This window comes from Misgurnus anguillicaudatus, unplaced genomic scaffold (assembly GCF_027580225.2).
Source record: "Misgurnus anguillicaudatus unplaced genomic scaffold, ASM2758022v2 HiC_scaffold_26, whole genome shotgun sequence".
NCBI lineage: Eukaryota > Metazoa > Chordata > Actinopteri > Cypriniformes > Cobitidae > Misgurnus > Misgurnus anguillicaudatus.
Window position 1 is genome coordinate 2881394 of NW_027395276.1, and position 14439 is coordinate 2895832.

Here is a 14439-nt window from a genome sequence, read left to right on the forward strand (position 1 = left end):
ATACTTTTTAATATATTTAATTGGCCATGTAGGTGTTTTTACGTTGCTATATTGTTCTTTATAGATGTTTATGTAGTGTATTGGTTTCTGGGATTTTAAAGCATAGGGGTTAACCTCACAAAACCTATCAAGCACTTTACCCCAAAATCAAAGGCAAACGTTTATCTGATAATTTGCACACATTCTCTTCCCTCAAATTATGGTAAATTAAAAAGGGCAAAAAACTCAGATTCTCCTTACTGTAATACAAAAAAATGTAGCTCCTGTATATAGCATGGCAATATAATACATTCTGCCTTTGAATTGTGCATATTTAAATATAATTGCCCCATTTATGCTAAATATACATTATATATATATAATATAATATAAATAAGTAATATATTACAGTAATGAGAATCATTTTTCTGTAGTGCTTGAAAAAAAAAGTTCAGCATTTATTCCAGTTCTTGTTTTGAGGGGTGTATAATGTATTACTCATCAGAAAAAACATCATAGTCTCTGGACAAGTATAAAAGGCCAACAGTATAGTCGAGGGTTCTAAGTGTTAAAGTGATACTCCAGCCAAAAACCTGTATCAAAATGACCCCATAATATACTCACCCTTAAGCAATCCAAGATAGATATGTCCAGTATCTTTCAGATGAACACATTTCGAGTTATTGCTTTCCAAGCTTATAATGGGAAAAATCAGGGATCAGGGAAAAACTTCTGACTCTAAACCCCCAAAAAGTGCTTTCATCATTCACAGAGGTAATACGACAAGAGCTTAATAAAGGTCTTTTGCGGGTAATTGATGCAATATTGTAAGAAAAATATCCAGATTTTAAAGGGGACATTTCACAAGACCTTTTTAAGATGTAAAATAAGTATTTGGTGTCCCCAGAGAACATATGTAAAGTTTTAGCTCAAAATATTGTTTAGATCGGCCATTCCCAAACTGTGGTCCGCGGACCACTAGTTGTCCGTGAGGGTACTGCAGGTGGTCCGTGTAAAGGCAAAATAAAATATAAAAGAATATTTTTTTTAAGAATATGTTTTAAGAATCTGTTGTACTGATGTGATGACCAGTTATAGTTTTAGTGCGAGTAAGCCTATTTAGAGGTTTTATTTAATAGAGGTATTATGAGGTGGTCCGCGAAAATTCTTGATTACAAATAGTGGTCCACACACAAAAAAAGTTTGAAAACCCCTGGTTTAAATAATTTATTATAACATGTTAAAATTGCCACTTTGTAGGTGTAAGCAAAAATGTGCCGTTTTGGGGTGTGTCCTTTAAAATTCAAATGAGCTGATCTCTGCACCGTGGTTGGCACTGACATTTAGGTTGGCGTGGTTGGCGGTATTACCCCCTTCTGACATCACAAGGGGAGCCGAATTTCAATTACCTATTTTTTCACAAGTTTGCAGAGAACGGACTACCAAAACTAAGTTACTGGGTTATTGTCTTTTTTCACATTTTCTAGGTTGATAGAAGCACAATTATAGCACTTAAACATGGAAAAAGTCAGATTTTCATGATATGTCCCCTTTAAACTTTATAAACTTTAATAACTAGCTCCTGGTAACAACGCCATCTTGGACTCACGCGATTCACGAGAGTCACTGCGCAACGAACACTTACTATGGTAAAACTCTGCTGCTTGAGTCGAAGGTGATCCATAAGTGCAAGCTAGAAAAGTTTATAAAGTTTGAAATCTGGATTTTTTTAACCCATTGGAGCCATGTGGTTTAAAAAGGATGAATGCACTTATTTAGGGTTTAAAATCATCAGAAGTTGTTCCTGATCCCGGTTTTCTATCATTATAAATCTAATAAAAACATTTACTACAATAACTCCAAATGTGTTTGTCTGAAAGATGATGAACATTAGTATCTTGGATTGCTTGAGGGTGAGTAAATCGTGGGGTAATTTTGATATTTGGCTGAAGTATTAGTTTAAGTTTAACCCTTAGTGGTTTGGAAACATGTTGTAAAAATGTAGCCCACTCTTTTCTTTCCGATAATTTCTGCAGAATTACTGCAAAAAGCTACCAGCTAATAAAACATGATGTCAATTATATGGTTCATTTCCATTTTAGTTCAGTAGTACTCTAGACATAAACATAAAACAGGCGGAAAATCTGGTTTGTCAATACATCCGAATTTTAAAATCAATCTTCTTAATGGAAATGAAACTGACATAATTTTACCACGCTGTCAAATGTAAACGAATGAATCTTGGCATGTGGAAAATTCTCAATGGACAGGACTTCAATCTGTTTTAGATCTGTTTTTAGAAATTTAGGGCATCTAGCCAACAGAACCCTAAGTGATTAAACCGTGTCTAAGCTTGCTAATGGGATACAGAACGTGATCGCTTGCTTCAACCAGACAGATTGGTTATACAAATAAAATTGTGACAAGCTTTCATATTTTCTTTTGAAGAACAAAAAGCGCCGAAAATAACGTAAAAAATAAAATAGTATGTTACAACCCATAGCTAAAAAACAAAGTTTTTTTCACTTTTAAAAATATCCAAAAATACGACACAGGGTTCAGTGACTTTATATCTGTCTGGTAGACTTGACTGTGTATAGTTGTGTGTAAAGATAAGTTGATTGTTTTGCGGCAGTATTAAATGAATGCGAGTGTGTGCGCGTGTGTGTGTGTGTATGTGCGTGTTTGTTTCCCATGTCAGCTTTTCACGGTCTGTGACGTCCGGCTTTGGCAATGTTGGATTTTTCACACCAACAGCAGAAATGTCGATGCAATGCATCTGTATTGTGGATAAACGGTATTTATTGCAAAATGCTTTTCATTCATATTTAGATATATTTCAGTTCTGAGGGAGTCAAAAACTTATTTATTATTTCACACTTGTGCCAAATGGAATTTCTAAAGTCTGAATAAACATACCCAGCTTAAAACAAAAAACTTGCTTATTTGTCTTTCCTGACTTTCTAAATTTTCTTTCCTGTTTACGCTCAAGCACCAGATGTGACGAGTGTAGATTTACAAAGCTGCAATCTCAGGACACAAACAGAAGAGTTCAGTTCTGATGGGACAAACTTGGGTGATCTAGTATACAAAGTTTTGGGGTTTAAGCTTTTGGTATGATGCTAGTTTCTGGGGTGATTTGACAGTAAAAAAATCAATTAAGATGCACCTGTGCTCTGAAAACTTTATTAGGAAATGCTATTGAACAACATGCAACTATAAAAATATCCTTGTTGCTTTACAGCACTAAAATTTAAAGGTCCACTGTGTAGATTTTAATCTTCAACTAGTGATGAGAATGGGAACCAACGGTTTAGTCCACAGCTCTGAAGCTACGTTAGCCGGCACAGGACAAACACAACATTATCTGAGACATCTTAGTGACAAAACTCGCTCTAAAAAATAGTTTGTCACTAAGGAGACCGGTGGTGTATGTAGATAAAACCGGCTCATTCTAAAGTATTGAAAACATAACAGTTCATTTTGTAATGTCTTTATACACCACTGATAATATAGTTATGTACTGTATATTATATTGCATTTCTATCAAGAGACCTTCTAAAAGTTACACAATGCACCTTTAACCTCTCGACGTGCACTAATTTGTGGGCGGGATGACGACAGTTTTTTTACGCTGCTAACAAAATCTATATAGCCTACTATCTACAAACATTAATAATAATAACATTACTACACATTGTTTAAAATATCTACGGCTTTAGCATCAGTGTATGGTCTCTGTTTTGAGATACAGATGCTCTAGCATCATAAATGTAGTATTTTGTGGCAGAAACCCAGATGACAACATGCTAAATATAAACGGGACTTCTAACCTGGTGTTGATATAACAATCGCGAGTCAAATCCAGTCCGTTTCAGATGTGTGAATAACCCATAAAAACCGTCTAATAGAATAAATCCAATGACCAATTTTGCCCACAAATGCGTATAATCCGTGAAATATAGATATAAAGTCTGTTGTTTACATCAGATATCACATGAACGTCTTGTAATCAAATATAATATACAATCTGAGGACTATTTACGTCGTAACACTGTATATGAGATCACACTTTGGTTCCGCTAAACACATAAACCCGCCTTCAAACTTTGTTTTAAAAAGTAGGCGGGAGTATAATACATAATATCGGAACAGCGCTGTCAAAAATCGTGATGTCATTTGACCCGCTCGTTCCTCCAATGACTTCATGGAAAAAATTATAATGATAGACAGAACATGGAGTCAATAGGCTTTATGCCCAGCTGCACTACTTTCTGAACTTCAGCCAGCTTCTTGTTTCCTGTCTGCCATTATTGGACAAACTGATTAATCCAGGTGTGCCTGACCTCAGTAGTCACAACAACAATAATCAGACACACCTGGATTAATCAGTTTGTCCAATAATGGCAGACAGGAAACAAGGAGCTGGCTGAAGTTCAGGATGTAGTGCTGCTGGGCATAAAGCCTATTAGATAACCAATCCAACAATCTTTGTGTGACGTTTTATTTCCTGGTGTGGAAACTGCATTTTATATGCTAACATAAGGATATAAAAACGAACGTGTATGCATGTAAACAAAAGACTTTTATTTGGGGGCTGATTGGCACTTAGAAAAGGCACAAGTCTTACAAAAACCCTTGCAAGAACCTCATTTTTGGGCCTATTGACCTTTAAACGTGAAACATATAACTTCTTTAGACTTGTGGCTTTGGCATCATTGCATTTCTAGGTTTCACACACATATTTTTCATTAAGTTTTTTAGTAATAAAACAGATGTTATGCAAAAATTGTTTTATTCCAAAGTACTTCAGTCTCTCTAACTTTTTAAATTTTTAACTTAAAATAAGTTTGAAACCTGGAAAATGAAGCTCAAAGTGTCTTCTCTCTAATGATACCAGTTATGCTTATGCTCTAAATCAGTGTTTCTCAAACTTTTTCAGCCCAAGAACCACTTTATCTTCCAATTTTTTCTGAGGACCACCTAACAGAATCCCACTCTAACAATCCCCCAAAAAACAACAAAATAGGAAGGATAAGCTAAGTTTAAGTTTAATATGCAACTGTTTCAAGTCAAACACTAATTTCTTTAAAACAAATGCAATGCTATGTTCAGAAATTATTATATGAATTTTTATTCGAAAAAGTAAATGTGAAATGAGTTGCAGCTTATATGAACAACAAACTGCACATGTGCAAAAAATGCAATTAAACATATTATAACAGCCTGGGTCCAACTTTATGTCATTCCAAAGAGCCATTAGTTTAAAACTGAGGTGGTGGGTATATGAAGTTTATGGTTGTAACTATGGTAACAATAAAATACTGAAAAAAAATGTTCCCCTTAATGTCCAAAATCACTGAAATTACAGGGATTTTACACATGAAACAAAAACTAGTATTACAAAACTAATAGATCTGTGGATTTTAGCTGCTTTCAGTTGACGCTTGATCTTTTATTTTGACTCCTCTTTGGTTTAGCCAACCGATCAATTTTTACGTTATTAAAACAGAAAGGCAAGAACTGATATCACAGTCTACTTAAATAAGTGACGATTGTATAAACACTTGCCTAGTTTAGGTCATCTTTTGGCGGACCACTGGGGGGGTTTGGCGGACCAGTAGTGGTCCGCGGACCACACTTTGAGAATTACCGCTCTAAATGGTTTAGTAAAAACAACCATTTTAGTGAAAGTATGTCTTTTCATGGTTTGGGCTATAGAGTGGGGGAGCTTTTCAAGAGGTTAAGTCCTAATTTGGCTTTCCTGCATAGGCAGAGGGGGCACCTATACCGCCAAACAAGGGAACTGCACTACTTGAGATTAGCGATTGGTTTTTAAAAATGGTTTAAATTAATTAAAACTATTTTAGCCTTGAGGTACTCAGTCTACCCACTACAATACAGTCTTATCTTTTTAGTCTGGCATTTTCTTAATTTTGGTGATGTCTCTTATATCATTTCTGTTCTGATTTCTATTTTATTTAGTCTATTTTATTATTTGCTCTGTACAGCACAGTGGTCAACTTTTGTTGTGTTTATTTGTGCTTAATAAATAAATGAAACGAAATGAAATGAATACAATATTAAGATAAGACAAATAAAATATGAATTATCATATTTCTATTTCCTTAATAGCGCGAAGCAAATCTGGTTGGGGTGGCAGTGCTCCCCCTGCACCCCCCCAAACTCCGCATATGCTTTCCTGCCATCAGGAAAAGGTTTTTTTTACCCCGTTTTATGGCACACCTAAAAAAATTGTTTAAGAAATCCCATTAACATTTCAATTGAGTGCACTCAAGGGGTTTCCATAGTACAATTTCCATATACATCAATCGGGAAGGTCCAAATTTTGGTGTGTCAAAAAAGTGAAAGACGTTTCATCATGAAGAAAAAACATCACTACAATCAACTCTGCTAAAACGTAATCCAAAGCAGAGGATGGATTCAAGAAGATCTCCAAGTCAAATTGAATATCTTTTGAATCAGACATAAATCAGTTATTAAGAAATTGAAAGAGCATGGCGCAGCTGTAAAACTATCAAGAGCAGACTGTCCTCAAAAACTGAGTGACCATGCAAGACCACCAAGAAATCTTCTTGGTGGTCTCTTCATTCAGAAGACCAACAAAACTGAGGGAGATATGGGCAGGGGTGTGTAGCAATCATTTCAGTGGTGAGTAAGATCAAGTTTTTCTAACCAAGCAATTTAATTGAAAAGAGAATGAATAAAAATTTCAATTTCTCCTCACCTTTGAGTGCTCCTTATAACTCCTACATCTGGTCTCAACTCAATGCCATGTTCCACTTACGTGTCCTGATGATACAGAAGAAAAACACAACTGTGAACTTTATGTATTAATTCAATTATATTCTGCTCAATCCTATTTACAATACAAATGTGCATGATTTACATTATATAAAAACATCTCACTTCTGACAACACGCTGACTACATTTCACAGCAAGCTGTATCGTGTGTATAACTTTGTATGTGACAAATAAACAAATTTAATTGAATTTATGAGGTCACCCACAACAAAAAGCACTCTGTTGTTATAATAGTGATTAATATTCCTATGACTCTAGTGTAAACGCTTTAAAGTCATTAATATTCATGCTATTAAACATTAGTATTAACAGGCTTGACAAGTTAGCATACACATCTGAGAAACTATTTGACACGTAAACAGCTGAGCAAAGCATTTTAGTGCAGGGAATAGATCTCAAAAGCACGCTACTTATCTGACCCTTTGGGACATATGGCAAAATGCTGTTTTGGTGTAAATGCTTCAGATAACAGTGTTTGCCAAATGCGTGAATGATATAAACAACAGCATTTTAATGTGAATGTTACCATGTGAAATAAATGAGGGTAAAATATAAACACAGAAAAAAACTGAAGAAAAACCTGCAAACCACCTGTGACTGAATTTGTATTCCAGCAGGACAATAAGCATCAGTATAAAGCCAATGCTATACAGGAATGTCTTAAACAACAATGTCAAAATCAAAGTCCAGATCCCATAGGGATTTTATTGGTGTTCTTGGCTGTTGGTCTCTTGGAAATTTGCTAGTCACTCACAAAATTCAATGCAATCTAACACAGAGTTAAAATGTGGCATATAAAGGTGGCCAGATGTAGAAAGCTGATACAGAGCTATGCACACAGACTCAAAGCATTATTCACTGCCAAAGGTGTATCTATTAAATATCGACTTGACTTATGCAAGTGGTTATATTGTGTTTAATAACGTTTTACTTTTCTGTTGATAAAAAATATATAGTTTTCTGGTCTTAAAAGTCCAAATTAAAAACTCCATAGCTTAGTGTTGTAGTAAAATATAAGGTAAATAGTTTTTTATTACCAACACATTGGATTTTACCGTTACAGAATTAAAAGAAATGTTATGAGCAAACTTCAAGCTCAGCAATAATTCAGGTCAGTAGTTCAGTCTTTTACTTTTCCTGCCAACATTTTATTTTTAGCAACATTTTATATGCTTCATGTTACAATTTAAATATGAAGTAATCATTAGACAAACACTAAAAATAATTTAAATATTTATGTTTTATGTATGTTTTTATGCCTCAAAACAGAAGGGAGGGTGGTATTAAGAACAAAAAATATATTATATAATTATCCATCTATATTTTATATATGAAATGGGAATAAAAGTAAATTACTTTAACAATAATTAAAACCCCTTTACTGTCACCAAAACAAAAATAATGCAATAAAGTATTATATACATTTTATTTAAAAAAAAATTCAATAAAGTATAATATAAATTTGATAATTTTATCACACTTTTATGGAAGGTATTTGGACTGTTTTAAATTAATTAATTAAATGATAAAATAAAAAATACAATCGCAAAATATGTCCCAAATTTGAAAATTAAATGATAAAATAAAAATTTAAACATTAAATTAAATTATTTCATTTTCATTTTCAAAGTGATGAAGCATAATTCTGGCCAAATTGAAAAATAAAATTAAATTAATGATTTGACATTTCATTTTCACTTTTAGTGGTTTACCAACAAATGCCACTACTGTAGGTGTCATTGGTTTGCAGCATACACGTCACAAATAATAAATTACTGTCACTGCTTTATTACTACTACAAAAAGGTTTCTTAGAGCTTTCAATTATATATAGTTTGTTAAGATTATTTTAGGTTTAAAGTAGAAAATTCATGTTATAATCATCAGAGGTATTCATGCCAATCACAGCGTACAGATTAGCTGGCCAATCAGGGACAGCACTTTCCAAATCGAGTTTTGTACATAAATCAGTGCGCTTCAGGAAGACAGAAAAATCTGGAGCTACAAAAACATATGGTATGTGGAAAATAATGTGTTTTTGAACCATAAACAATGCGAACACATTGTATTAATTACCAAATTACCAAATACACAAAATAACATGAAATAGATGCACTTTAAAGCAACACTATGTAGTTTCCATCTAAAATGACTTCTGGCTCCCCCATGTGGTTGAAAAGCGCAACAGTGCCTGATATCAGACACTCTTCTGCAGGCAGGGGGAGGGGCGGGGGTGTGTTTCCTACCCTCCACCGCCACTTTCAGAGTGTGCTTGTAGCAGCTAGGAGGCTGCTCAGGTTGCAGCAACAGTACAATTTGTCCAGTTAAAAGTTCTTCTATCACTGAAATAATTTTAGAGACATTATTTAAAGGTAAAAAACTACATAGTGTTGCTTTAACAAAATATATTTTTAAAGGAAAACACCACCGTTTTTCAATATTTTACTATGTTCTTACCTCAACTTAGACAAATTTAATACATACTTATCTTTCTTCAATGTGTGCGCTTTTAATCTTTGTACAGCGCCTTGTGAATGTAGGGTGACCATATGTCCCATTCTTCCAGGATGCGTCCTGGCCAGGATTTCAGGTTCGTTTTCCGGAAGTTGTATTATTCCACCGCATACGTCATAGAGGATTATTATTATTATTATTACAGAAAAACAACCATTACATTTTAAGGTAAGAATGAAACTACGATTGTATGTCTTATGTTTTTAACTTAATGGCGTATGCGGTCAACAAATACGACTTCCGGAAGACGCATTGAAATCCTGGCCAGTACGCGTCTGGGAAAAATGGCACGTATGGTCACCCTAGTGAATGTTTTAGCATTTAGCCTAGCCCCATTAATTCCTATAGCTCCAAACATGGATGAATTTAGAAGCCACCAAACACTTCCATGTTTTTCATATTTAATGACTGTCACTCTCAGAAATAAAGGTACAAAAGTTGTCACTGGGACAGTACCCTTTCAAAAAGGTACACCTTTGTACCCAAAGAGTGCATATTAGTACTTTGAACTGCCAAAATGTACCTTTAAAGGTACATATTTGTACCTAAATGGTACATATTAGGACCTTTTTTAAAGGGTACTGCCCCAGTGACAGCTTCGTACCTTTATATTTGACAGTGCATAAGTAGTTACACGAGTAAGCTTGGTTTTCCTTTAAGTAGTTGAGCGAATCTTTTTCTAAACTCTAAAGTCAATTGTATCTCTAAATGTTCTTGTAAACATTGAAAAATGGTCTGTAATGATGACCATATGACCAATGTCATGCATTTAAAACATTTAACTGTTATTGATATTATAGATATGTTAACAAAATCAACAAGTTGGCTCTGTAAACTGCACTTTATGCAAGCACTTTGGATAAAAGTGTCTGCTTAAATAAATACATGTAAATGAGTATTTAGATATTAAAAGTATTTCTTCTCTCTCTAATATATTATCAATGTCTTTGTAAAATGACTACTTTGAATTAAAAGTTTGCCAAGTGTCACCTAGCTTTTTTTCTCACTAGATAAGATGCAAAAAAATATATTTCTTCTCAGAAACCAAACTTCAAGTGCCTCATGGTCTTGGTTATTCACAAGCCCAACAAACTGTCTAAATGATTTGTTTGCCTAAACTGGATCAAAAGACGTCCAGTTTTAATGTCCTCTATACTGGCTCAGTATGATGGACGATTTGAGCGTCCATGCCAGTAGTCGACAAGTAAAACTGTCAATGGATGTGATCAGAGTGATTTCAATGCTTGGATGGTCCACAAATGATGCTGCATAAGGTTCTTAAAGGGTTCCTTACAGCGATGCCAACTATTTTTGGTTCCCCAAGAACCCACTCAGTCAAAGGTTCCAGTTCATTCTTACATTTTTATAATCTAAAGAAACACTAAAGGTGGACTCATTTAGCCAAAACTGGTTCTTCTATAACATCAGGAATCATCTTTAGGACTGCTAGCTTGATGAGGATATCTGTAAGCACTGCACAGTTTACTATTGTGACCCACATTATCTTAAACACAGAGCCATTAAATGATTGACATGAAACACAGTTTGAACCAGCTTTAAAATGAATAACTGAGGCGGTCCAATGTTAAGATGTTTCTCTTGAAGATTTCTATGATCTTGGTGAGGAATGCCTCAACAGATCTCTTGTCAGGTTCCAAGCTGTCGCTCATGACGGCATATGACTCTAGATCTCAATCAGACCACACAACGGACGGGAACGCTGTGATCAGTGTGCAGATTAGATCGGATATTATTGGGCATCTGTGGAGCTTTAAGCAAGATCTGCAGCACCAAAGTCTCCTTATCAGACAGCGAAAATTAAGCCAAAGCAAAACCTTACATGAACTATTGTCGGGACACACTTGAACCTTTATCGGCCCCCCTTTAGTTGTTCAGCATGTAAAACAGGTGACCTGAATTTGTTTGTCTTCTTCAGACTTCAAACTTGCTATTTTAATATGTACCAAACTGATGCATGCCTGGTCTGTGACCAACAGCTTTAATAAAATCCTGTGTGCTTTGAAAAGCTTACTTTGGAATGCATCTCTAGGGCTAACGTTTCAAGTATGCTTTGTGTGTTATATCTGCTAGTGCTAACAGTGGACATATACTGACAAAAACCAAACCCCACTGTTATGGATTGCAGGCCATACTAGTATAAAATCAAATGACCTAAAAATAAACATTTTGTTCTGCCATTTTTGATTTACAATTTGACACTGATGCATCTGTAACTCATAATTATGGTTGTTTAAACGAAATAAGGGTGACTATTTGCTGATCATATTTAAAATGGGCATAAATTAGCTTTGGACAGAAGGTTTGAGTTATTTGTATAAATATTGTTTGTGATTATAAATACAGAATGGAGCGCTGTTATGACAAAGTGGGCATTTACTGTATATTTCACAGAAGTCTTTCTGGAAAATTATTATTGTTGACATAAGTAGTCCTTTGATCCCCCTTTTAAAGCCATGACATATGGCTGGTTGAAATGTTTCAGTGTTGGCATACACCTCATGTGTGGTGTATAAACAATGCGTTTCCCTAAAATTCAATTTTAGAAATATACAAAATCAACTATTTCAAGGGGGGTTTGTTCATTCACTGATTTTCCATGGCAAATTTTCCATGGCTGACATGCGCATGGAATTGGCCATATACAAGCATTGCCATTGGTGGTAAACATTTACCCTATTGTGAGGCGACTCTCAGATTTGGGCCATTTCGTTCTGGGGGCGTCATTCAGACCATGACTGTACCGGTGCATATCTCTGTTGTGCACATGAATGGAATCTGTTGACTCTACGTGAGAGTAAAGTGACCTCTAACATACTTTGTGAAATCCGGTTTTGTTTAAAGCCGCCGAGACACAGTAAACAAATTAGAATAAACTATTTGTCTAAAGAGCCCCAAGATTCAAATCTTCCTAAAAGTGTTACTAATTGGAAAGACTGATGTGAGTTTCCACATTCATCACAGGTAAAATCAGTTCAACTGCTTCCCCTGAGACGGCATTTGCACTCTTAAACTGTAAAATTGGTAAGTCAAAACAAAAGTATGGTAAACACAAACACCCAAAAAACATGTTTAGTCTTAACTAAAGTGCAAGTTTAGTTTTTCTGTCATTCATAAAACACCACTGGATAGATCTCAAGACAACCGTGCAAAAAGAAACAAATACTTAATAATAAGAATAATTATTTTCATAACAATATCATGAACAAAACATTTTTTTCTTTATTGTCAATGCTGGGTTAATTTCAAACCTGTGTCGGGTCAAACAGGGACAAGCCCAGCTGTTTAAATTAACCAAAAAAATTTATTTGACCCAACAATGGGCTAAAACAACCCAGCATTTTGGTTTAAAACAAACCAGCATAAGTTAAATTACAGCATGAATGCTGGGGTGAAAATAACCCAGCATTTTTAAAAGGCTTCTTGTTAAATATGTCTTGTGTTTAAAGGTACCCCAAATATGAAGACTTGAATGCTTACTCTATATTTGCCTTCAAGTAATACAATGTAAAAACATTAAACTGTCATTACTTTTAAAAAATCCAACATTTAATAATCATTTTAAAGGGGACATTTTACGAGGCTTTTTTAAGATGTCAAAAAAATCTTAGATGTCTCCATAGTACATATGTGAAGTTTTAGCTCAAAATACCCCACAGATAATTTGTTATAGCATGTTAAAATTGTCACTTCAGGGCTCCAGACTGCCACCAAATGGTGGCATTTTGCCACCAAAATTTGAGAGTGTGCCACTGAATTTTACATCTAGTCGCACATGTGCGACCAGTAAATTTGACCTTTTTTTGTGATGTGACACTGAATCTCAAAACAGCACATTGTACTTTCTGCATCTATTATTAACGTGTTTATTAGTAATAAAGTGGAAATTAGTAGAAATGTGAATATTTGGTTAGGATATTGATTTACGGTGTGTGCCCCTAAAGTTTCTGGTTGCGCCCCTAAAATTTGCAGTTGGGGGCCACTGTGCTCCTAGTGAAAAAAGTTATGGAGCCCTGCACTTTATAGGTGTGAGCAAAAATGTGTCGTTTTGTATGTGTCCTTTAAAGTCGCAATGAAATTGAAATGAAAAACTATATATATATTTTAATATTGTGGTATTATTAACAAATTACTTATCTGTGAGCTTCATTATTTTTTTAAAAATTCGTGTGTGCTCATAATCTTTAATCAAAAATGCAAATCCCCCCTCCTCAAAACGATCTCTCTTCACTTCCGGTCATAAGTATGGCAGGTGGGCGGGGTCCGTGAGAAGATCGCAGCGATTAGCAATTAGCAACACGACCCAACTTCAAACGATCCAATCAGATCTCAATGGACAAATTCAAATCCAGCCCTGCCTTATTTCATCTCAAAAGCCGTTTCATTCGGATATACGTCACCACGGGGAAAATAAGGCAATCGCTACTTCCGTTTCATGGAGACTTTAACATCCAAATGAGCTGATCTCTGCACTAAATGGCAGTGCCAGGGTTGAATAGTGCAGATTAAGGGGCAGCATTATTATAATAAGATCCCCTTCTGACATCACAAAGGGGAGCCAAATTTCAATGACCTTTTTTCAATCAATCATTGCAATTCATGCTTGCATTAAATGGTTTACCAAAACTAAGTTACTGGGTTGATAGAAGCACTGGGGACCCAATTATAGCACTTAAACATGGAAAAAGTCAGATTTCTTGATATGTCCCCTTTAAAGGCTTGTTCACCACTTTTACCTCACTGTAGCGTTAATAGAACGGGTTTTATTGCAACCATTGATGTCATATATAGTGATAAAAACAAAATGACAACCTCTGATCAAAAACAGATTTTTTTCATGCTTATTAAAACTAGGGATGCACCGATAGGATACTTTTGGGCTGATACCGATACCGATTTAAACAGACAACTTCTGGCCGATACCGATGCCGATATTAAACACTACTAATACAATACTATACAGTTGGTCTATTAGCTAGTTTATTTCTGCATCAAATTATTTTTACTAAAAATGGATTTGATCTAATTAACATTCAACTGACAAACAACATAATAAGAGAGGCACAAATTAAGCTAAAACATATAATAAGACAGCATAACAAT